At 41.3% G+C, this 26,423-nt stretch overlaps 1 protein-coding gene across 1 annotated transcript in view; it reads left to right on the forward strand.

Moving 5' to 3' along the window:
• LOC124789393 (mpv17-like protein) overlaps positions 1–26,423 on the forward strand; it is a 222,900-nt gene that overhangs the window by 139,333 nt on the left and 57,144 nt on the right. The window lies entirely within an intron of this gene.

Consider the following 26,423-nt stretch of genomic DNA (forward strand, 5'->3'; position numbering starts at 1 on the left):
TTGCACGGCCCCTGATGAGACAACGACGACCGACTTCGCGTTATGTATACAACCACCTTCCTACATAAACACAAAAGGAGCGTCCATAGCGACTATTGGTGAGAAAGTTGGAAATATGCTTTTTTTGATGTGAGTAAGAAAAGAAAAAAAAAAAAAAGAAATAGCAGTGTACCAGTATCTCATCGATCCATGAAAAGATGTTTTCAATGGATGAGAGATCTGGATAACGTTAGTCATGACAACATGCGTCATCTTGCTACAAGCTGACGCCAGGGAGACCCTGAAGATAGGAACCTACCTTAATTCGACCTAAATGTAACTAATGCAGTCCAAATTACCAGCTATGCCAACCAAAGGTCGCTGGGTGCCAGATGACGGGCTTATATGATGATAAAGAATGCAAGGTGGGTAGGTCCATTCTCCTCGGAACTTCCACACAAGGATGTGAGCACCGTGATCCACCACCAAGATTCGATTACGAAGAGAACGTGTTGCCACACTAGCGTTCAATGTTGTCGCTGGGAGCACCACTGTCGACACGCCTCTCAGCTGCCGCATCAGTGGAAGCCACAACCACGGTCACCGTACTGACAGTCCGTGGTGCTCCAAACATCACCACACTGTCCTTGCTGCAAACAAGCCAGTTTGGTTCAAACGGCTCTGAGCACTATGGGACTTAACAGCTGAGGTCATCAGTCCCCTATAACGTAGAACTACTTAAGGACATCACACACATCCATGCTCGAGGCAGGGTTCGAACCTGCGACCGTAGCGGTCGCGCGGTTCCAGACTGTAGCGTCTAGAACTGCTCGGCCACTCCGGCCGGCAAGCCAGTTTCTTGACAGATGGCAAGACTAGTGGCTGTGCGACCGATGAAACAATATGGTAGACGCTGGCAAGTGAAAACAGATGAAAAGCTGTAAATAAGACGAGAATAGGGAAAACTTCCACTTAATGAACCAGAACTCGGCTGCTTCATTGGTCTTAGAAATATGCACGATTAAATTTAGTAAATAAGAGGATTCCTACAGAGTGACATGAATATGTTTGCCGCCCGCCCCATTTTTATGGTTCCGTGCCTCAATCTGTAAAAACGAAACCCTTACAGGATCGCTTTGTTATCTGTCTCAGTCCTACCATTTTTCTGAGGAACAGCTCAGTTTTAAGTCACATATTACGTTCTACGGCCCTTTGGCGCTGTAAGAATTTTAAGCTTCTAAGTCAATGCAATTAAGACATACTCGAAACCTCACTCATCAAAACCTACGGAACAGTGCGGATTCCACGTAGTGTCAATTCTTCCGGACGTGTCCTAAAGTACTGCGTGTAATCCTCAGTTGTGATACATGAAACTGAAGGTGAAAGGGGGTGGGGGGGTGGGGAGGGGAGGGGAGGGAAGGGAAGGGATTGCGATGTCAGCTGCATAGGTACATTACACGGAATGCTTCTCGTTGACCTAGATCTAAAAAAAGAATATTTCTTTGGCATTTTTTGTCCATCTGTCCGTCTTCTAAGACCCCTTTTCCTCTGGAACAGGTTGGCGAATCAAGTTCATGTTTATGTCACATACTAAGAATTTATTGATCCTTGACGGTGCAAAAAGTTTAAGCTTCTAAGTCAATATAATCAAAAGATTCGGCTATTTATGCTACATATTTTGATAATCGGAAACTCACTCATCAAAGCCCATAGGATACTTCTCGTTGACCTAGGAATTCGACAAGAAGCAAGGTTTCTCAGTACAAATCAAGGAAAAAAATCTGAAACTTGTTAAATTGTAATTATATCACACGAAAAATATATTTTTGCCATGTGAATATACATTGCATTCATCATTTTTATTTGCAGCTCCATGTGTTGGCCGTGTTTGCAGTTAAAATTGTTGGATGAGCGGTCCGCCAGTTATGCAAAACATCTTTTTTTCTCAGTACCTAAACATGTTTCGGCACCACTGTGCCATCATCAGTGGGTTTTCGTTTTCATTTATTCTGCGGTGTGAACATTTTTGTTAAATGATTATAAAATCAAGTGCATCTTTAGTTCAAACAACAGAGCGTTTCTTTTTGTAAATACCTTTACATTTGGTGTGCATGAATTTTCTTGATCAGTTGAGTGTTAATTACTACAGGAAGCTTGTCATCTGCAACCAAACGATGTTGATGATAAAGTTTTTTGCTGGGAGTTAACTTATCCTCAATCTTTATTCCAATAAATGAAACAAGCAACATCATCACACAAAGATTAAAACAACAAGGAAACACATCAGACACACACGTCAACGAAATAACAAACATACTCAAGACCACAACATCACAAAATTATTTTGTATTCAACAAAGAATTTTATTCTCAACATGAAGGTCTGCCAATGAGATCGCCAATCATCCTCCTAGCTAACATATTCATGAACAACCTGGAGAACATAATTTTCAGACACATAATAAAACCGAAAAACTACAAAGTTATAGACTGGTACCATTATGTCGATGACATAAAATGCCTGATTGATGAACCACTTACACACATAGAACAGCTACACATCGAAATAAACAACTTACACCCAAAGATTAACTTAACATTAGAAACAGAAACTAACAACAGACTACACTTTCTAGATCTCACCATACATAAAACAAACAACACACACAACCTCACAATATAACCGACAACCGCAAGCACCACCATTCACAACCTATCAAACCACCAATTGACACATAAGCATGCAAACTTCAGATTCATGCTCCACAGATTAAACAGAACACTCATGAACAAACAGAACTACACACAAGAACTAAACACAATAAAACAAATAACAGTAGACAATGTTAATACTACCCATATGGTAGACAAGTTAAACAAAATATATGTAAACAGTACAAAAATGAACATACCACACACACACACACACACACACACACACACACACACATCCTCACCCAGCACAGAAGAACACAAAACACAAACAATGACCACACACAGGACTCAACAGAGCAACAACACACACACAAAACGAAATGGCACATACTTACCTACAATAACAAGATTGTTCACAGAATAGGCAACATATTAAAGAAACAGGGACTCAATTAGGATACAGGATGGAGAACACAACACAGAAAAAGATCATAACGCAAGAAACACCCATGGATAAATTTAAAGGATCAGGAATATATGAACTCACATGCAACACTCGCCAGTCAGTGTGCATAGGACAGACTTGCAGAAACTTCAAAACCAGATATTCAGAACATCTCAGAGCTTTAAAAAGCAACAGCTCCCATAGCGCATTTTCTGACCACCTTGTAGCCCACAATCACCACCCAACTACAATAAAAACAGACTTAAGGATACTAAAACCCAGCCACAGCCTATACAGCAAACTGATCATTGAGGAAAACTTCCATATACAGAAGGCAATAGCAGAAGGAAAACAGGTCTTAAACGAAGATACTACACTCTGTAAGGGCACACTATTTAACACATTAAAGGAACTTTACAGATAAAAACAGCACAAACATATGAAGTCTACACACACATACACACACACACACACACACACATACACACACACACGTAAAATATATACACTACAATCTTCAAAGATGCACCATTTACACACAAAAGGAATGGCGTATAAAAGACACAGCTAAGAAGCGCACAGAAACACACACACACACACACACACACACACACACACACACACACACATACGCACACACGGGTGTATAAAAGACACAGCTAAGAAGCGCACAGAAACACACACACACACACACACACACACACACACACACACACACACATACGCACACACGCACTGACGCACACACACACACACACACACACACACACACACACACACACACACACACACACACACGCACTGACGCACACACACAAAGATAAAATGCAAACAAAATTCAAATTTGGTGCCGAACTCTCTGGTGAACAAATGAACACTAACTGGGCTGGGACACACAACAAACCACAATCGCACTGTGTTTTGGTGAAGAGAAAAGTGTTTTACTACGTTATTTGTGGAAAATACTTGTTATAGTTACGGGTGTATCACAACACCTCTGCATGCTGCGGAGAATGGAAGTGCTTGCCACACGAAAACGTAAGTAAAAACGAATATAGGCGCGAAAACATCGCGACAATCTAAACTACATCCTAGAAGATAGGTTAACTCCCAGCAAAAAACTTTCTCATCAACATCGTTTGGTTGCAGATGACAAGCTACCTGTAGTAATTAACACTCCACTGATCCAGAAAATTCATGCACACCAAATGTAAATGTATTTACAAAAAGAAACGATCTGTTGTTTTAACTAAAGATGCACATGATTTTATAATCATTTAACAAAAATGTTCACATTGCAGAATAAATAAAAACGAAACTGATGATGGCACAGTGGTGCGGAAACTCGTTTGGGTACTGAGAAAAAACGATGTTTTACGTAATTGGCGGACCTCACATCCAACAATATATTGCATTCATCGTAATAGACAAACATTACTGCATGCGAACGTAAAATGTACGTCGCTTTTATGTTCTGGTAAGTAAATAAAAATGTTTCTGAGGAATTTTGATATGGTCTTGGAATTCCTGGGACCGATATGTTGCCAGTATTGATGTGGGAAACATGAAAAAATCGTTTAGATTCTCGACGCTCAAGATGGGTGAACTACATATGAGCGTAACAACGTTTGTACGGAAGCCTCAGTGTGCGAGTCCTACTCGCTCTTGTCCAAGTTTTTACGGGATGTTCCCTAATTTAGATCAGAAATTTATGCCCCTTTTCATTTGCATTTGTCCCGTAAAATTAGATGAAGCTAGGATTTGTATAAAAGATAACACCACAAGTGGGTGGTACTGTCAATCGGCAAACCAAAGTATTCTGTTTAATACTGTTGCGAACTCAGTAGTTGAATAGTAAAACTTGTCATTTGCAGTGTCTGGTATTAAGCAGCAGTCGAATGTTGTTCGACGTATGTTTCAAATGCATCATTCTCACGAAAATGTCAATTTGGGGAAGAAAGCAAATATTTTAAGGTTAATTTTCTGTTATTTTTCTCTTACATCATTGTAATTAATTAAGAACCTTCAACTCTATTGCTGAATATGTAACCTTTGTATTGTCTGACATATTTTAACAATTGTTTCACATCTCCAAGCATGTGCCTCATTTTTGTGAAATGTCCCTCTTTTATAACCTTTTGTCCCTTAAAGGTGGAAACACTTGAACTGCAATCTATGTGCTAATCCAAAAGGTCTACTGAGGAAGTTTTTCTTCCAGCAGAGGCCTAAGGGCATCGTAATGTATGGATAGATAGAGAAGGGAATGTGAATGTATTACGACACGTACGCTCGCCACGGTACAGCATATACAGCCAGTGATTTCAGTGCCTAGAAAGTGTGCAGGGTGAAGGGAACGCTTCTGAAGAAACGGTCTGTGAAGCCATGATATTATCAGAGAAATTAAACTAACAATTGGGAGGCAGCTAGAGAGTTGCGGCTAATTGTAGGAGCGTTATGTGGCGGCAAAGCAACAGGTGTAGTTTTTAGGTGAGCTCTCTCACGCCTTGGTATGTACATTAGGTGCACTAAATAGCGGCCCTGTGTGACTGGATGAATGCAACGAAATACCTACAACAATATCCATTTCCTGGAGGCAATCAATTCAGTTAATTACCGTGAACTTATATTACGAAGCAATATGAAAAGTGAGAGGAAACACTTAGCTTGTTTAATTAACATTGATAGTGAGAGGGAATACACAACCTGTTTAATTAGCACTGAGGAACGTAGAAGAGACATACGTGTAGACCGTTGAAAGATATAGTGCGGAAATGGCGCGGGCTAATTATTGGAGACCAGAAAGCTATGAGTCTCAGAATATTCGACGGTCTTGAAGAGAAACTCCGCCACTTTGCACGTGTGGGTGCTGGCGTTTTTCAAATATTCGGTCGTAAAAGGCTGAACAGCTACTACCACACACTGAGACCAAGGACGTGCCCGGAACTTATTAACGGCCGCTGTTGATTTCGTGTGACGGGACTCACCTCGGTTAGGCGCTTGAACGTTTGGTGCCAACTTCTGCACGAATCATAAGACACCATTCTCAAAACTGAGACAATCCGCAGATGCTAAGCTCGTCATTGGCCAAATCTCCCACTGTGTACCACTCTTGGACAAACGTAGAGACGTGGCGTAACTTGGCCACTTATGATGGACCGAGCTGGAAGGTAGATGTGTTTTACTGAAGTTCTAGGAGATGATTACCGTCGGTAACGTAAGAGGCTCTACGATGTGCATCACGCAGGAATGAATGGAAAATCGGTCAGACTCCTGTACGTAATGTAGCATTAGCTGGTAGGTTTAGAATAATACATATAAAAAATCTGTAATACATACAATATACGTTGTATCACATTGCGTGTTTTTCACTCTTTCTTTAAAAGTTACCAAGTGCTTTGGTTATGTATTATATCCGGCTACCTATTGTTTTCTTCTTTTCTTCGCGAGTCATCAGTCTTCCGAGTGGGTTGACACAGCCAGCCACAATTCCCTTTTCATCCCAGAGTAGCACCTACGCCCTCAGTTGTTTAGTGGCTGTATTCCAACGTCTGCTTTCTTATGAAGTTTTTATCCCTCTAGTACCATGGAAGTTATTCCCTGATGCCTAAACAGATGTCCTGTCTTCTTGTCCGTTCTTCTTGTCAGTGTTTTCCATATATTCCTTTCCTCACCGATTCTATGGAGAAGCTCCTCATTCCTCACATTATCATTCCACCTAATTTTCAACATTATTGTCTATCGCATCTCAAATTCTTCGATTCTCACTCCCTCCGGTTTTCCCACAGTCCATGTTTCACCACCATACAACGCTGTGTTCTAAACATACGTTCTCAGAAATTTCTTCCTTAAATTAAAGTCTGTGTTTGATACTAGTAGACTCCTTTTGGAAAGGAATGCCCGTTTTGCCAGTGCTAGCCTGCTTTTCATATCATTCTTGCTCCTTAAATCACGCGTTATCTTGTTGCCCAGGTAGCAGAATTTCTTAACTCCATCTACTTCTTTATCAAAAATTTTGATGTTAAATATCTCGCTGATATCATTTCTGCTACTCCTCATTACCGTTTGACTAGAAGAAGGGATCAGTTGGCAGGATATGTTCTGAGGCATCAACGGATAACCAATTTGGTATTGGAGGGCAGCGTGTGAGGGTAAAAATCATAGAGAGAGACCAAGAGATGAATACACTTAGCAGATTCAGAAGGATGTAGGTTGCAGTAGTTACTGGGAGATGAAAAAGCTTGCACTGGATAGAGTAGCATGGAGAGCTGCATCAAACCAGTCTCTTGACTGAAGACCACATAACAACAACAACAACAACAACTACTACTACTACTACTACTACTACTACTACTACTCATTACCCTTGTCTTTCTTAGATTTACTCTCAATCCATATTCTGTATTCATTAGACCGTCAATTCTATTCAGCAGATCCTGTAATTCTGTTTCGCTTTCACTGAGGATAGCAACGCCGTCAGCAAATCTTATCATTGATATACTTTCAGCTTGAATTCTAATAACACACTTGAACCTTTGTTTATTTCCGTCATTGCTTCTTCGATGTATGTATTGAACAAGAGCCGCAAAATACTACACTCCTGTCTTACCCTTTTTTTTAATCCGAGCGCTTCGTACATCCACGTTTATCGTTCCCTCTTGGTTCTTGTATATTTTGTATATCTCCCGTCTTTCCCTTTAGCTTACCCCTAATTTTCTTCAGTATTTGGAACATTTTCCACCGATTTACACTGTCGAGAGCTTTTTCCTTGTCGACAAATCCTATGAACGTGACTTGATTTTTTCCGTCTTGCTTCCATTATCATACGCAACGACAGAACTGCCTCTCTGGTGCCTTTCCCTTTCTTAAAGTTTATATGATACTCATCTAACAGTCAATTTTCTTTTGCATTATTCTGTATATAATTCTTATGATGCATGAGGTGTTAAGCTGACTGTACGATAATTCTTGCACTTGTCGGCTAGTGGTATCTTCGAAACTGTGTGGATGATATTTTTCAGAAAGTGTGATTATATATCGCTAGTCTCATATATTCAGCACACCAACATGAATGGTGGCTATTTCCACCAAGGTTCTTAGAAATTCCGATGAGATGTTAGCTATCCCTTCTGCCTTATTTGATCGTAAGTGTATCAAAACTCTTTTAAATTCTTATTTTAAAATTTCATCCCCTACCTTTTCTCTGTCGACTACTGTTTCTTCTTTGTCACATCGTCAGACAAGTCCTCCCCATCATACAGACCTTCAGTGTACTTCTTCCACATATTCGCCATCTCCTCTGCATTTAAAACTGGAATTCCCATTGCACTCTTAATGTTACCGGCAACCATATCACCTTAGCTATCTTGTACTTCCTGTTTGTTTCATTCCTAAATGACTTCTGTTTCTGTATTACTGAATTTCCCTGAACATTTTTGTACTTCCTTCTTCCGTCCATGAGCTGAAATATTTGTTCTGTTATACATGGTTTCTTCGCAGTCAGCTTCCTAGCATTATGTTTTTCTTCTAGATTATGGCATTTTTTGAGATGTCCATTCCTCTCAAGTGAGTTGCCTGCTGAGTTATTCATTATCGCAGTATCTACAGCCTCAGAAAACTTCAAGCGTATTTCTTCATTCCTTAGTACTTCCGTATCCCATTTATTTGCGCATTGATACTTCTTGACTAGTCTCTTAAACTTCAACCTGCTCTTCATCATTGCTAAATTATGATCTGAGTCTATATCTGCTCCTGGGTACGCCTTACAGTCAAATATCTGACTTCGGAATCTGTCTGACCATGATGTAATCTAACTGAAATCATCCTGTATCTTGCGTCCAGAATTCTTAGAATCGCTATCTGCAGACGAAGTCTGGTGGCGACCCATTACTATTGCCACGTATTAATGCCTTAGATTTTTCAGCTTGCATTAGTGTGAACCGTGAACCGCAGAGACTAAAAATATCTAGAGGATGAGAAGTGAAGTGACATACTGGCTGTCACGGTGACGGCAGATGCGTTTCACTACGAATCACATGCAGCAGCATGTTTCCTACTCGTCATCTCCACTGTTACCAACAATCGTCTGATAACACGAGTAGATTTCAGGAGCTTTGCTCTCCTCGCCCCTATCTTCCGACTTGTTGCACATCGGAACGAGAGGTCACAGTTATGATAATAGAATATGTAAGTCTATATATCTAAACAGCCAACCCAGTTCATGGCACACATCCCAATTAGAGGTTGCCAGAGCCAACAAAAATTTGATTTTCACCATTTAGTATGAATACTGACCGAATTTAAAAATTTAAAATGCTATCATAGCGTATGCATGAAGAGGTACAGTTATGTTAAGAGTTTACCGCAACAAGTCAAGTATTAAAGTCATACAATGCGTATGTATCTTGGGGTAGAGTAACTCACGGCGCCCAGATAGGATACACTATATTCATCCAGAATTTGAGAAAAAGAGAACGTAGCGACTTCCAATAGCATTTGTACATACTTAAAAAACTTTACAAAATTTAATCTCACTAACACCCCCCACAAAATGATGCAAGGAAAAAACAGTTATCGCTTTTCGTACATCAGGCATGACGTTTTAATTCATTACTTCTTTACTACTACCTCTACTCACAACACATTATGTACACACTATTCAAATGCCCTGAAAAATATGACGTCATAAAACTAAGATGCGTGAAAAACTAGCTTTTGCTTAGATTGGAGTGCAAATTCCCCTGCCTTTATTCGTCCAGTTTTTCGTAATGAGAGCACTTAGGGACTCCCAACAAACTCTAATCAGAATTTACTAACTTTTCTAAACTTTTTTCGCTTGCATGCTTCACTTCAAATACACTACTGGCCATTAAAATTGCTACACCGAGAACAAATGCAGATGATAAACGGGAATTCATTTGACAAATATATTATACTAGAACTGACATGTGATTACATTTTCATGCAGTTTGGGTGCATAGATCCTGAGAAATCAGTACCCAGAACAGCCACCTCTGGCCGTAATAACGGCCTTGTTACGCCCGGACACTGAGTCAAACAGAGCTTGGATGGCGTGTACAGGTACAGCTGCCCATGCAGCTTCAACACGTTACCACAGATCATCAAGAGTAGTGACTGGCGTATTGTGACGAGCCAGTTGCTCGGCCACCATTGACCAGAAGTTTTCAATTGGTGAGAGATCTGGAGAATGTGCTGGCCAGGGCAGCAGTCGAACATTTTCGGTATCCAGAAGGGCCCGTACAGGACCTGCAATATGCGGTCGTGCATTATCCTGCTGAAATGTAGGGTTTCGCGAGGTTCGAATGAAGGGTAGAGCCACGGGTCGTAACACATCTGAAATGCAACGTCCACTGTTCCAAGTGCCGTCAGTGCGAACAAGAGGTGACCGAGACGTGTAACCAATGGCACCCCATACCATCACGCCGGGTGATACGCCTGTATGGCGATGACGAATACACTCTTCAAATATGCGTTCACCGCGGTGTCGCCAAACACGGATTCGATCATCACGATGCTGTAAACAGAACCTGGATTCATCCGAAAAAAAGACGTTTTACCATTCGTGCACCCAGGTTCGTCGTTGAGTACACCATCGCAGGCGCTCCTGCCTGTGATGCAGCGTCAAAGGTAACCGCAGCCATGGTCTCTGAGCTGATAGTCCATGCTGATGCAATACGTCGTCTAACTGTTCGTGCAGATGGTTGTTGTCTTGCAAACGCCCCCATCTCAGGGATCGAGACGTGGCTGCACGATCCGTTACAGCCATGCAGATAAGATGCCTGTCATCTCTACTGCTAGTGATACGAGGCCATTGGGATCCAGCACGGCGTTCCGTATTACCCTCCTGAACCTACCAAGTCCATATTCTGCTAACAGCCATTGAATCTCGACCAACGCAAGCAGCAATATCGCGATACGATAGACCGCAGTCGCGATAGGCTACAATCCGACCTTTATCAAAGTCGGAAACGTGATGGTACACATTTCTCCTCCTTACACGAGGCATCACAACAAAGTTTCACCAGGCAACGCCGGTTAACTGTTATTTGTGTATGAGAAATCGGTTTGAAACTTTCCTCATGTCAGCACGTTGTAGGTGTCGCCACCGGCGCCAACCTTGTGTGAATGCTGTGAAAAGCTAATCATTTGCATATCACAGCATCTTCTTCCTGTCGGTTAAATTTCACTTCTGTAGCACGTTATCTTCGTGGTGTAGCAATTTTAATGGCCAGTAGTGTATTTAACATAATAACTCAATCGAACTTTCGAAGCTGTTTTACACACACAAGTTGGATTCTTCTAAGAATCTGTGGTTTATTGGTTATTAAGTAATTGCTCTTTCTAAGAATGGAAACATTATATCCTCTAAAATACAGGAATCGTGCTGATGAAATGTCCTGGTGATATTGCAAAGCTTTTGAGTTGCATGTCCAAAAATTACATACGTAGCGCTTTGAGCTTCTGTCGTTTCACTAAGTTGGTTTCTAATAGATAGATTTTGAGAGTGGAGGCATCACTCTCGCTTTTGGTTCGTCAGGAAGTGTAATTGACGTATAGAGTATCTGACTTCAATTCTCGGAACCATTCGTGATTGTACGATTATGTGTGTAAAATGAGACACTTTGTAACACAATAACACAGTGGGGTGACAAATGTTTTCCATGTTATTTTAGTTTTAGATGTATTTTTTTCTATGAATGAAAGTTTGTAATTAAGTGAGCTATTGTTTGTACGATTAAATTGAATATTTTCTCACTGTAAAGTTAAATAAGTGTTAGTTGTAAATGGAGACACTAAATTAACAGGGCGATGTGATGTTAGAGTGTACAGTGAACTGGCAGTTGCATTATCGATGGGTGCGCAAGCGCGCCAGCAGTGGAGTACGCGCAGAGCAGAAAGTAGGAGAGAGAGATGAGAGAGACGGTCAAGTCTACTAGTGCTGAGGCTCTTTTGTTGAGAAATGGTCGTAAAGCAGTGGTGCCAAAGTATGTAACGGCTCGGCGAACATTTTGTTGTGATTTGGCAAGACAGCCAAGCCACTAGGAGGTGAAGCCGAAAGGCACGCGTTTAAGCTCACGCAGGCTGGCGTGAGGTCTGGAACAGGATAAGGTAATGAATATAGCAAGTAAAGCACGTAGCTTCTTGAATACTTAACTTTAATCCATAATTGGTGAACATCGGTCTGACGGTACATGCATCACAAGATAAATAGCAAATGATAATGGCGCCTTGCTAGGTCGTAGTAAATGACGTAGCTGAAGGCTATGCTAACTATCGTCTCGGCAAATGAGAACGTAATTTGTCAGTGAACCATCGCTAGCAAAGTCGGCTGTACAACTGGGCGAGTGCTAGGACGTCTCTCTAGACCTGCCGTGTGGCGGCGCTCTGTCTGCAATCACTGATAGTGGCGACACGCGGGTCCGACGTATGTATACAAACGGACCGCGGCCGATTTAAAGACTACCACCTAGCAAGTGTGGTGTCTGGCGGTGACACCACACATTTGATTTGGACAGGCGGAGTATATGACATTAAATAACAATGCCTTACATTGTAAAATGGTTCAAATGGCTCTGAGCACTATGGGACTTAACTTCTGAGGTCATCAGTTCCCTAGAGCTTAGAACTGCTTAAACCTAACTAACCTAAGGACATCACACACATCCATGCCCGAGGCAGGATTCGAACCTGCGACCGCAGCAGTCGCGCGGTTCCAGACTGAAACGCCTAGAACCGCTCGGCCACTTCGGCCGGCCTTACATTGTACTTACGGCTTCTCAGCATGAAGTAAGATCCAGCTAATTACTTGGTCAGACTTGTCAAGTCAAACCCATAATTCTTTTTCTGTTTGAATAATACCGAGTTATAGTAAAGTGATGACCTTCACTTTTACCTAACGTAACATACTTATACTGAAGTGCCAATACAGAGATATGTAATCAGGTAGAATTCGGCGCTGCTGTCGGAAACACCTATATAAGATAACAAGTGTCTGGCTCAGTCGTTAGACCGGTTACTACTGCTACAATGACAGGTTATCAGGATTTAAGTGAGTTTGAATGTGGTGTTATAGTCGACGCACGAGCGATGGGACACAGCATCACAGAGGTAGCGATGAAGTGGGGATTTTACCATTCGACCATTTCACGAGTGTACCGTCAATATCAGGACTCCTTAAAACATCAAGTCTCCGACATCGCTGCTGCAGGAAAAAGATCCTGCAAGAATGGGACCAACGACGACTGAAGAGACCGTTCAACGTGACAGAAGTGCAACCCTTCCGTAAATTGCTGCAGATTTCAATGCTGGACCATCAACAAGTGTCAGCTTGTGAAGCATTCAACGAAACATAATCGAAATGGGCTTTCGGAGCCGAAGGCCCACTCGTGAACCCTTGATGACTGCACGACACAAAACTTTACGTCTCGCCTGAGTCCGTCAACACCAAGCATGGGCTGTTGATTACTGGAAACATGTTGCCTGGTCGGACGAGCCTCATTTCAAATTGTATCGAGCGGACGGACAAGTACGGGTACGGAGACAACCTAATTAATCCATGGACCCTGCATGTCAGGAGGGGACTGTTCAAGCTGGTGGAGGCTATGTAAAGGTGTGGGGCGTGTGTACTTGGAGTGATATGGGACCCCTGACACGTATAGATACGACTCTGACAGGTGACACGTACGTAAGCATCCTGTCTGATCACCTGCATTCATTCATGTCCATTATGCATTCCGCCGGACTAGGGAAATTCCAGCAGGATAATATGACACCCCACACGTCCAGAATAGCTACAGAGTGGCTGCAGGGATATTCTGAGTTTAAACACTTCCGCTGGCCACCGAACTCTCCATATAAGAACATTATTGAGCATGTCTGGGATGCCTTGCAACGTGGTGTTCGGAAGAGGTCTCCACCCCCCCCCCCCCCTCAGCCCCCTAGTACTTTTACGGATTTATGGACAGCCCTGCAGGATTCATGGTGTCAGATCCCTCCAGCACTACTTCAGACATTAGTCGAGTCCATGCCACATCGTGTTGCGGCACTTCTGTGTGCTCGCTGGGACCCTACACGATGATAGGCAGGTGTACCAGTTTCTTTGGCTCTTCATCGTAAGTGGGATCCATGCTATCGATAAGTGATGACCCGAGAGAGTTCTAATGATTGAGAAATTGTTAGAGAGCTTTTTAGTAAAGAAATAATAGTGGGTAAAATTTCAATAACTTGCAAAACAGTAATTAATGCAAGTGCATCCGTCTAGTAAACAGTAATTTGAAAGATAGTGCGTAACAAAATAAAGTTTGGTGAACGGTAATTTTTATTGCACTTTTTCATGGACAAATAAGTTTTCATTTGCACAGAACTGCAATTAGTCTGTAATGTGCGTTAACCTATTGAGCCAATAATAGTGGTAACTGCACTAAGTGATTTGAAGTAATTGTTACTGAATATCAGCAAAAACTGAAGTTACAAGAAACCTATGTCACGTATTTTGCCATTCCTTTACAATCGAAATTTTGTCTTACGCAACTGTAAAATGGTTCAAATGGCTCTGAGCACTATGGGACTTAACTTCTGGGGTCATCAGCCCCCTAGAACTTAGAACTACTTAAACCTAACTAACCTAAGGACACCACACACATCCATGCACGAGGCAGGATTCGAACCTGCGACCGTAGCGCTCGCGCAGCTCCAGACTGTAGCGCCTAGAACCGCTCGGCCACTTCGGCCGGCACGCAACTGTAACTTAGAGGAAAGTGATTACTGAATGATACTATATCACTACGATAAATTTTAAATCAAATGACAGCATTCAGTAATGAATAACGGCAAATAACGTTTTTACTAAAATTAAAGACAGTAAAGATTACAGTGAGTGACGTCACGAACTTTGAATTTACATAACTGTTTACTAGTGTTGACACTTTGTTGTTATTTGATTTTGCTAATTGATTTGTGTGAGCTGCTACCTAATTGAAAGGTGCAAGGTGTTTCGTGAAAGACGCCCAGGACGAGTCCGCCGGTCGCGCGGCATGGTTACCGGCCGCCGCCACTCCATCCGCCGCCCGCCGCCGCGCCCGACTCTCAGACACCGATCTGGCGGTAGTCGGCTGCGCGCGCGCTTCCCCTGAGTTAACCCTAAACAACGTTGCTATTTGATTAACTTAAGCTTACCTTTATTTACAAAGTGATGTCCCTCTGTAGTAAGAGCAGCCTGACATCTCCTGAACACATTAGAAAATACTTTGTTTTCCTGTCATAGAAGCATTGGTGATGTGTGGTCTCGCATTGTCCTGCATGAAATAATCGTACATTTTTTCGTTAGAAGTCAGTTATCGAAAAAGAGGATGAAGATATTGTTCACATACTTGTCAGAAATTGTTTCGTGGAAAAATATTGGTCCAATAATTCGTCTTGCAGTTCCTGTTTCCACAGCCTGCAGAGGTTGTTGATGTAATTAATAAGGATTTTCGGAGCTGCAACGTCGATTGTTCTGAGAACTTACCTACCCTGACATATGTAGCCATGCTTCATCAGAAGAAAAAGCATCTCAGGATCAACTTCCCCATCGTGAAGAGACTGCAACAGGCAGCTGAAATAATTACGTCGAGCAACAGTATCTGAGTTCAATTGCTGCACTACCGTTACGTTGTATGGTTTCGATTTCAGTTTGTGCACAGCACTGTGAGTAGATGCTCTTGACTCCCCAGTCTGAAATGCCAAACGGCAGAGACATTTTCTCGGACTTTTTCGAAGTCCTCCACTATCTCGTCTAATTTATTTTCGGTTAAAACTCCAGGTTCTCAAGGCCTTCGTATCTGAAACTCAGATCCAGTCTCTTGAAATGTCTTCATAAATCCCTTGTCGTATAATCAATGGGAACATGCCCTCCGGGAAATTTTCTATGAATTCAAGCCGACATTCCACATACGATTCTGTTTTTGCATAGTTCAACACAAGAAACACTCGTTGATACTTTGTCTGTACCATACGGAGTAGAAACTCGACAGTAAACTCAAAACAAAACACCCAAACCCTCAGTCGCTTAGTATAGAAGACAAGAGCACGGCTATTCTGTTTGAAGACCCGAACAATGGAAATTTGGGGCAAGGTCTTATGGGACCAAACTGCTTAGGTCATTGGTCCCTAAGCTTACGCACTGCTTAATCTAACTTAAACCTACTTACGATAACGACAACACACACATCCATGCCCGAGGGAGGACCCGAACCTCCGACGGGGGGAGCCGCGCGGACCGTGACAAGACGCCCCAGACCGCGCGGCTACCCCGCGTGGCCAGAAGACCCGGCCCAACGACATACGGGCAGCGAAAGCCCCAAACTCGGCGCAGTTGCAATATAACGTCTAGCTACAATATTTGAAGCGATTAAACTTGACAAAAAACTCAAAAGAAAACACCAGAACGTTCAGTCGCACAGTGTAGCTCAACAACCCAAGTGACTTGAAAGTGATTAAAAACTAAGTGAGTTAGAGATAAATATTACTCAATGTCATGATTGAAATACTAAACATGGAGGAAAAATTTGGATGGAACTTAATAATGAGTATTAGATTAAAAGCACTCGCCCGCAAAAGGCAAAAGTCCCGAGTTCGAGTCTCGGTCCAGCACACAGTTTTAATCTGCCAGGAAGTTTCATATCAGCTCACACTCTGCTGCAGAGTGAAAATCTCATTCTGGAGTATTAGATTAGTTTACCTGATAGATGTTATAATTTATTTACTGATTGGGATTTTAAGTTGATTGAGAAAGAACGATGAAACTGAAATATAAATGACTGAAGAAACTTAAAAACAGAAATAATGAATTTCTTGATTTGGAATTCACTCTAAAAATTTTTTAAAGAATTTATTTTTTCGTATTAAATTTTATATCTTCTACATGGACAATACCAAACACCTAAAGCAGTGCAGTAATTGTATAGATAAAAAAATATCACAGTAATTCACAAGTATAATTCCCTAAAAGATGGATATCATAATGTATGTAAAGAATGTGGTGAAGAATATAAAAAAATTAAAGTTACGGGCGAATGTGGTAGAAGTGTAGTCAGGTGTCAGCTCAAAAACATTTACAAACGAAAGTTCATAAAAATCTTCCAGCTGCTGAAGAAGAAATAATTAGGAAAATGTTAGGTAAGGAATAGATTTCTTATGCACTCCATAATTCATTTTATTTTCTTAGATTCACCTTTTATAAAAAAAAATATATATATATTTTCTTACATTCGCCATTTGTGAGAAAAAATAAATAATTTATAATAAGTGAACATGATAATTTCATATTTATTAATTATTCTAAGTAATTTATACTAAAATAGGAGCTTCTTAAATGAAAATACCTAAGGATATGCTTTGTTGTAGGATATAAACATTGGTTTGGATAACCAACGCGACAACGGGCAGATAGCAGCAACAGCCTGCAAACGCGCCACGCGACCCCCGGGCCCCTTCCCGGCATATTTAGTGAGATACCCTGTTTTTGTTCACTGTGACATATCCATTTAAAATCTCGGTGCTTTCGTCTTGCAACAAAACCAAGCGTCTTACGTAAGTTTTTCACCATTAACAAACAATGTTTATAATGTCAGTAATTTTGCTCACTTAGTGAGCTAGCGAGCATTAATTTTGTTTAATTTATTAACTAATTATTATTCCAAATTTAACTAATTACTATAATTCCATCTCAGCCAAATTTTATGTTCGTTTAATATCAACCTGACTTTTTACTTCTTGTTATCATTGCTGCAGGTACAGAGCATTGGTGATTCGGTTATAGCTGCTTCAACATTTCAACGTGTATTGTACGAAGACACTAGTTGTCGTTTGGAAATTTGTCCCTCTATTATATTGCCTTTCCTTTCTGGTTTGTACCCGATCATTAATGTTCTATTCAATTAGCTCCTGCTCGTAAGTACAGCCGGAACAATTGTGCTAAGGCACAGGTTGCCGTTAAACAAAAGAGGGACCTTGTGGCTAGATTCAGATGTTAGCCGATTCAGTTCTTTGACTGTAATTACATTCTTCGGTCATTAGTACAACCTGTTGTACTAAGCTGTGTGTTTCTGTGTTTGAAAGACCGGGTCATTATTGGTGTATTTTAGCTGGATCTTGTGGTTCCGCCGAGTGAGTTCTCTTGTAATAAGTTTTCACAAGTAATGTTTTAAGTCATTCCCTCAGAGCGGTCTTAATAATTGACAATCAGCTTAACTCTGAAAATATTAACAGCCAACTGTTACCATGGCTTTAGTCAAAATTAGATTGTCAAAAGGGACGGGTTGGGATGCAGTCGCACCTTGGTTGTCGATTGAAATTAAGAAGTTGGTTGCTTTGAGGTAAGCCTTATGTCATATTGTTTCCTAATCTGTTAAATCTTTAAGCACAGGTGCGCATCTTAACCCTGAACCTTTCATCCTACTGATGATGTAACTTTTAATAAGTAATTTTTAATAAGTTTAATAAGTTACATCATCTGTTGGATTTATTGAATCACTCTTGTTTCAATGATGCTTATATAGTTTTTATGTGTTGGACAAGGGAATTTAATAAGAGAGACTGTGCCCAGCGCGATAGTAAACACCGCTGTTTGACCCGATAATGGGTGGGCTGCAGGTCCGACTGTCTTTTAAATTTTGCCAGGTTGTTCCTTTTGTAAAAAAAAGTTATGGCTGTATATTGTTAAATAAATAGATTGTGTGAAAATAAAAGTTATATTGGTGTGTCCTCCCTTCCACGTTTTCCTTAATTCCAGTAAGTACCACGTTTCACACCGTATTTCATTTGTTCTTCGGTGTAGATGCCTTTCCAGCGCAACACGGTCGATTTAAGTGGTTATTAGCCGAAAGTATAGTGGGTGGTTATAAGTTGACTGCAAAGATTCTGAACTGCTATTAGACAGTTCTACACCTAAAACATTCACGTGTAAAATATGTGTTGCAGATTGCTGTTACAATTTCAATTCTAAATGAAATAATATAATCGGACAGAATATTAGTCATCGCCTTAAAGGAGAAGACTGATCTCTTTGGAGCACATTCATACCGCGACCAGTCGGCTTTATGGAATCAGCGCAGCGAGATAGATAGACTTGGAGCCGTGGCAGAATGGCAGAAAAGAGCTATCGCGGTTGGACGTGCCCACCATCACTTCGTAAATCTGTCCGAATAGCTGTTGTATCGACGAGAACTCTCCAAAGTGTCTGCAAGGAATGGTGTACCATTGGCAGCCTTGTAACACGGCCTAAGAGCTGTGGCCCTAAAAAGATTCTAACGTTGCTTAGAATCACTGCACTCGAAGTCAAAAAAAAAGCTGCATTGCGAATGGGAAGGAAATTGGCAGATGCGCTGAACACATACAGACAATTCAGAAAACTTAGATGATTTATTCAAGAGAAAGAGCTTCACAAATTGTCAGTCACCACGTTGGTCCACGTCTGGACCTTTTGCAAGGAATTATTCAGCTTCATGTTGAATGATAGTCATTGGATGTCCTACGGAGGGATATCGTGCCAAATTCTGCCCAATTGGCGTGTTAGATCGTCAAAATTCCGAGCTGGTTGGAGGCCCGTGCCCATAATTCATCAACTGCTAACTGTTCGTAGTCGGGATACAATACAGTGACCACAGTAACTGAACTATAAAAAATATGTGTTATAAAAAATCAATGTTTTATCAAACCTGCGATTTAGCCGAAATGCCTCTGCTACCTGATACCATGATTTATTTTGTTGGAGGCAGATAAAATGAAAATGAAATGATAATATGGCTTTATTGACCGGGAGATCCCATCTGGGATTGTTCGGCCGCCTAGTGCAAGTTATTTTATTTGACGCTGCCTTGCTCGTCGATGATGATGAAATGATGACGAGGACAACCCAACACCCACTCCCTGAGTAGATTAAAAGCTACTACCTGACCGGAAACCTACGTTTTTTTCGTTTATTTATTATTATTTTTTAAAAATAAACCATAGATTTAGTCAATTAAGTGTATAAGTACAAATAACAGATATTTTTACCAAATGTTTAATTATATTTCGTTTCAGTTTTTCCTTTTAAAATTTCCACTTTTATTATATTTTCATTGAATCACTTGTTGGTATTTATAGTTCGTTTTGTTTTTGGTTTCAGGATATTTTCCGTGTATCTGAAAATGAATGTCGGCAGCTAATAATTTTATATTACTAGCGTAAAAAGTTTTATACAAATCAATAATATGAGAATAGCTTGGCCGTCTGCAATGTTGTTACTCTATTTTTTGAGGACTTCACTTAATAGTTTGGAGGACCACATTTTATGTGCAATAGGAGACACAGACATTTATGATAGGAGCAATGCATGTAAAAAACACTTAATGGTTATAATATACGAGGCGTGTTTGAAAAGTCGGTGCAAAGTCCGAGAGAGGGTACCAGCGGCGCGTATCGAGATCATGCTTAGTTAGTAGAATCTTTGGAAAGAAGTCAAACCAATTTTCAGCCATATTGGTCTATTTATTTGTGTTTGGCATTCGTATGAATCAATGAAGTCGAGTGATTGCCAAAAAAATGGACGAAAAAGAATTTCGTGTGATGATTAAAAATTACTTTATGAAAGCCAAAAAGCCTCAGGAAACTAAAGAGAAGCTTGATAAACATTACGGTGACTCTACACCTTCGATTAGAACAGTTTATAAGTGGTTTCAAAATTTTCGGAGTGGCCATATGGGCACAAGTGATGCTGAACGTTCTGGACGCCCTGTGGAGGTTACGACTCCAGAAATCATTGATAAAATCCATGATATGGTGATGGATGACAGAAGAGTTAAGGTGCTGCGGGCATCTCGAAAGAACGGGTACATAATATTTTGCATAAACATTTGGACATGAGAAAGCTATCCGCAAGATGGTTTAGCGATTGTTCACGCTTGGCCAAAAACGAAATCATGTGAAGTGTTGCAAGGATGGTTTGCAGCTGTTCAGGAAGAATCTGCAGGACTTTAAGCACTGTGGATGAAGCATGAATACATTACTATACTCCTGAGACCAAACAACAATCTAAACAATGGGTTACCAAGGGAGAACCTGCACCAAAAAAGGCGAAGACCATTCCTGCGGCCGGAAAGGTTTGGCGACTGTCTTTTGGAATTCGCAAGGGATAACCCTCATCGACTATCTGGCAAAGGGTGCAACTATTACAGGTGCATATTATTCATCGTTATTGGACCGTCTGAAAACCGAGCTGCAAGAAAAAGGCCGGCAATTGGACCACAAAAAGTCATTTTCCATCACGACAATGCACTAGCACACACCTCAGCAGCTGTGGTCGCAAAATTAACAGAAATAGGATTCCAACTCGTTTCACATCCTCCCCTATTCTCCAGACTTGGCTCCCTCGGACTACTATTTGTTCCCCAGTTTGAAGAAATGGCTTGCGGGACAAAGATTTTATTAAAACGAGGAGGTGATTGCAGCAACTAATAGCTATTTTGCAGACTTGGACGATTCCTATTATTCGGAAGGTGCCAACAAATTAGAACAGCGTTGGACGAAGTGTATAAGTCTAAAAGGAGACTATGTCGAAAAATAAAAAGGTTTTACCCTAAACAAGTAAGTAGTTTTTATTTTTGCACGGACTTTTGAAACGCCCCTCGTATACTGTAAGACAGAAAAGCGACGTACCACGAAAGAGTTATGCATATGGGACGGAAATCGGTAGATATCATGTACATGTACCCACATGCAAATAATTACAATTTCAGAAAAATTGATTGATTTATTCAAGAGCAAAAGCTTTACAAATTGAGCAGGTAAATAACGCGTTGATTCACTATGCAGCTATTCTAGAGTTGCTGGAAGTCCTTCTGAGGATTATCGTGCCAAATTTTGTGAGATTGGCGCGTTAGATCATGAGACTCCTGAGATGGTTGGAGGACCCTGCCCGTGATGATCCAAACGTTCTCAAATGGGGAATGGATACGGCGAGCTTGATGGCCAAATTTTGACGAGCACAATGATAAGCAGTGGAAACTCTCGTCGTATTGGGTCGGTCATTGTCCTGCTGAAACGTAAGGCCAGGATGGCTTGCCATGAAGGACAACAAAACGAGAGCGGAATATCGTCGACGTTTCGCTGTGCTCTAAAGGTGTCGGAGATGACAGACCAACATTCATTATCACAATAACAATAATAATTTATTTATTTTAGCACTATTAGCAGTTGTTAAAATCACCAATATTAACCAAGGACCTATTCGTAAAATAACAATGGAGGTCCTGCTAAGAAAAGCAATGGCGTTCCAGACCATATTTCCGGTCGTCGTGCCGTACAGCGTGCGACAATCAGTTGGTATCCACTACTGACTGCAGCGTCTCCAGACATGTCTTCGTCCTAGAATTGCATTCAATAGAGAAGGATTGTCTTGAGTAATGAGTTCCGCATCGAAATGAGTGATGACCAGCGAAGACGTGTCTGGGGACACCCCGAAGTAGTGGTGGGCTACCACCCTGACTGTCGCCCGCCAAACGTCCCGAAAACTAAGTGGGATGGTCTGGGCTGTCATTTCTTTTCGTAGCAGGACCCCTTTGCTTGTCATCCGCGGTATCCTTACAGCCGAATATCCTACAGCCCGCTTTGTTGCCTTTCGTGGCAAGTCATCCTGTGCTTCCATTCGAGCAAGATAATGTCTGTCCGTACAGGTGAGAATTTCTACAGCTTGTCTTCGTGCTTACCTTACCCTACCTTGGCAAGCCTCCCCAACTGAGGACGTTTTGAGCATTATGGGCAGGACCATCCAATTATTACAGGATTTAGATGATTTTTTTTTGTCATCAGTCTTCTGACTGGTTTGATTTGATACAGCCTGCCACGAATTCCTCTCCTGTGCTTACCTCTTCATCTCAGAGTAGCACTTTAGATGATACAAGGCGCCAATTATACAACAAATATCAATCAACCAAGTCGAATAACTGGTTGCATAAGTTTCAGAGGTGGACTAACGCCACTGACTTGCTCAATTTGTGAAGCCCTTTCTCTTGGATAAATCATCCAATTTTTCTGAAACTGTAATGAATTGTTTGTCGGTACATGTACACCACATCTATCGATCTCCATCCTGTCCGGATAATTTCTTACCATCGTTTTTATTTTTACCAGTTTTTTGTCTTAGAGTGTGTATTGTGAGATTTGTCTACGGTCACTGTGTGATACATCGAATTTTAGATAGCTCTCGTTATACTTTGAGTGTAACCTAAGTAGGTCAGAGTTGAACCAGTCGGCTCTAAACTAGTCGCCAAGATATATGTACAGCAACTGTGACAAATTTGTAATAAGCTCTTCATGAAAAATCACAAAATGTTGAAATTTCATAACTTTTATTACCTGGAAATTCAGTGCATGGAGACCAAAAGGCACCCCTTCTGAAGTAATGTATTAGGAATAGGTCGAGTGTTCTCAATCACTGATTGACGGAAAGAGTGGAGAATTCAGAAGAATTATGTCACACTATGACCACATGTTTTCAGGGAGTTACAGGATGGAGAACGTGCTGGCCAGGGTAGCAGTCGAGAAGCGTCTGTATCGAGATAGGCCAGGAAACCATGGGCGATATGTACTCTTACGTTATCTTGTAGAAAGATAACATTGCGGCGACCTCGAAAATCGGGCACAGCCAGTGTAACGCTACTGTAAGAATTACCAGCTATGTGAACGAGAGGTGATCGAGTTGTGTATCTAATGGCACCTCATAAAACCTCTGCGAATTTCATTCCGTGTTCTCGATTGGACAACAACTATGAGTCGCAGGCAGGATCCTGAACGATATACCCAGGTCAGCTTTGAGAGAGGACATGTAGTTGGGGTCAAAGGAGCCAGTTGGAGTAATCGGCGAATCACTCGACATTTGAATAGGAGTGATGCCACTATTCGGCAGTGTTGGCGGGACTGGGGGCCATTGCCGAACAAAGTATCAAGAAGGAAGAAGAGAGATGACAGAACGGGAGGTTCAAAAAATGGGACTTAACTTCTGAGGCCATCAGTCCCCTACACTTAGAACTACTTAAACCTAACTAACCTAAGGACATCACACACACCCATGCCCGAGACAGGATTCGAACCTCCTACCGTAGCAGCAGCGTGGTTCCAGACTGGAGCGCCTAGAACCACTCCGCCACAGCGGCCAGAGCGGGAGGACCGAGAAATTGTCAGAGAAGCAAACAAAGCCCCGGATTCATCATTACCATCGATCCGATGTGCCACTGGTGCTTCAGCGACCACAAGAATCATTAACAGGCGGCTCACAGAGAGGGGACTGAGCTCACGACGCCCATTGCGCCGACTACCTTTGACCACTCTAAACAATCCCATTTGTAGTGGTGTCGGGCTCATTCAGTCTGTAATCTCATTGACTAGAGTAGAATTGTCTTCAGTGATGAGTCCCACTTCGAAACGAACACCGATGACCACTGAAGACGTGTCTAGAGATGTCCTGGACAGCGATGGCATGCAAACCTCACTGTCGCCCGCCCTATGGCCCAAGAACCAGGAGTGACGCTATGGGATGTCATTTCGTTTCATAGCAGGACCCCTTTGGTTACCCTCCGCACACTTACAGCGTAGCGGTACGTCGACGGTATACTGCGCACCGCTTTGTTGCCATTCATGGTTTGCGCACAGGGCGAGAGTTTCTACTGCTTTTCTTCGTGCTTGCCAACGTTACCTTGGCCAGCACGATGACTGGATCTCTCCCCAGTTAAGAATTTTTGGAGCGTTTTGGGTACGGTCTTTCAACCAGCTCCGGTTTTTTTATTATCTAAGGCACCCGTTGGACAGGATTTAGGATGGTATCTCTCAGAAGGACATCCAACATCTCTATCAATCAATGCCAATCCGAATAACTACTTGCATAATGGGCACGGGTGGACCAACGTTTTAATGAAATGCTCAATTTGTGAAGATATGCCTCTTGAAAAAATCATCCTGCGACCTGGTGGTCAAGGGAAGGCAGGATTCGGTTATGATTGTGGACGGTGCCGTAATCGGTTACTATTGGTTGCCTTTTACAGTTACACATTTATTTTTAAAACAGTAATACCAGACTCAACAATAAATAAAAAAATACCACACATTATTAATGAAGGAATAAACAACTGTGTAAATAATAGTATTTTCAGTGCGTTACAATTTAGCAAATTACCGTAAAATAGATACAGATAATGTTAAAAAAAAACCACTGTGAAGGCCCTCCACGCCAAGAATGGCAATAAATTAAGGATGTTTACGAACTCGCTGTAATTACAACTTACAGGTACTAAAGTATTAAAGGGTAAGTGGCCACAAACACAGCAGAAGGTATCAGACGTCAGGAATGTCAGTAAATAAGGTTTTAAGGCTTACTGCTAAAATACAAATATCGAATAATTTTTTTCAAAGAAAATGACCACAATCACGGCTGAAGGCCTTACACGTCAGGAACGGCAATTATATATACGAACCTGCTGTAAAACAGCAAATACACTCCTGGAAATGGAAAAAAGAACACATTGACACCGGTGTGTCAGACCCACCATAACGGAGGCTGGACAAAGCACTAACAATGCACTAACACAACAAGGCAGTCAACGCCTTCATATTAATTTCCATACAGGAAATTCAAGCATCTTATCGTGTTACTAGTGTTATGAAAGAAACTATGTAATTCCGTCATTATTGTTTACGTCTTATATGTATCTATTACATTCATAGTAAATTAGATACGTTCATGCTTCATAGTACCATTACTTTCATAGGAATTGTGTCTTTATACTGATTTTCGCTAGTGTATTCTGAAGTAAGTAATTGTTGTATAGCTTCTGTTCTGCTTACAAATGGAAAGGCCAAAAATATAGATATTATACACTATTAAACAATTTCGTTAAGTGGTTTTTGGCTTACAAGCAAGTCAGAGCGTAACTATTGTGGCCTGACAATGGCCATGTGAACCCGAAACCCATTGGCTGAATAAATTAATTCCATAGGGTACCCAAAATATGGTGGTTTTAATTCATAACTATGAAGTTTTTATAGCTCTTAGCGACGCAAGAATCAATTAATATTCCGGTTCGGCTTCTAGGAGCAACGTGTGCGGAATCCGCTATATATGAAAATTGCCCAAGGAAATAGGAAGCAGACTTGTCTGTAATATTTTTGTCAGTTATGCTTGGGGAAGTGATACTGTTTCTTTCAGTTATGCAATCTGTTGTTTCGATGACGCTCTCAATGACGTAATATTGCAGTCTGCAGCAATTTGTTTTACGTAAAGCACCACTGGTCTACACTATAACATTCCGTGTATACTG

The sequence above is a fragment of the Schistocerca piceifrons genome, chromosome 3 (assembly GCF_021461385.2).
Source record: "Schistocerca piceifrons isolate TAMUIC-IGC-003096 chromosome 3, iqSchPice1.1, whole genome shotgun sequence".
NCBI lineage: Eukaryota > Metazoa > Arthropoda > Insecta > Orthoptera > Acrididae > Schistocerca > Schistocerca piceifrons.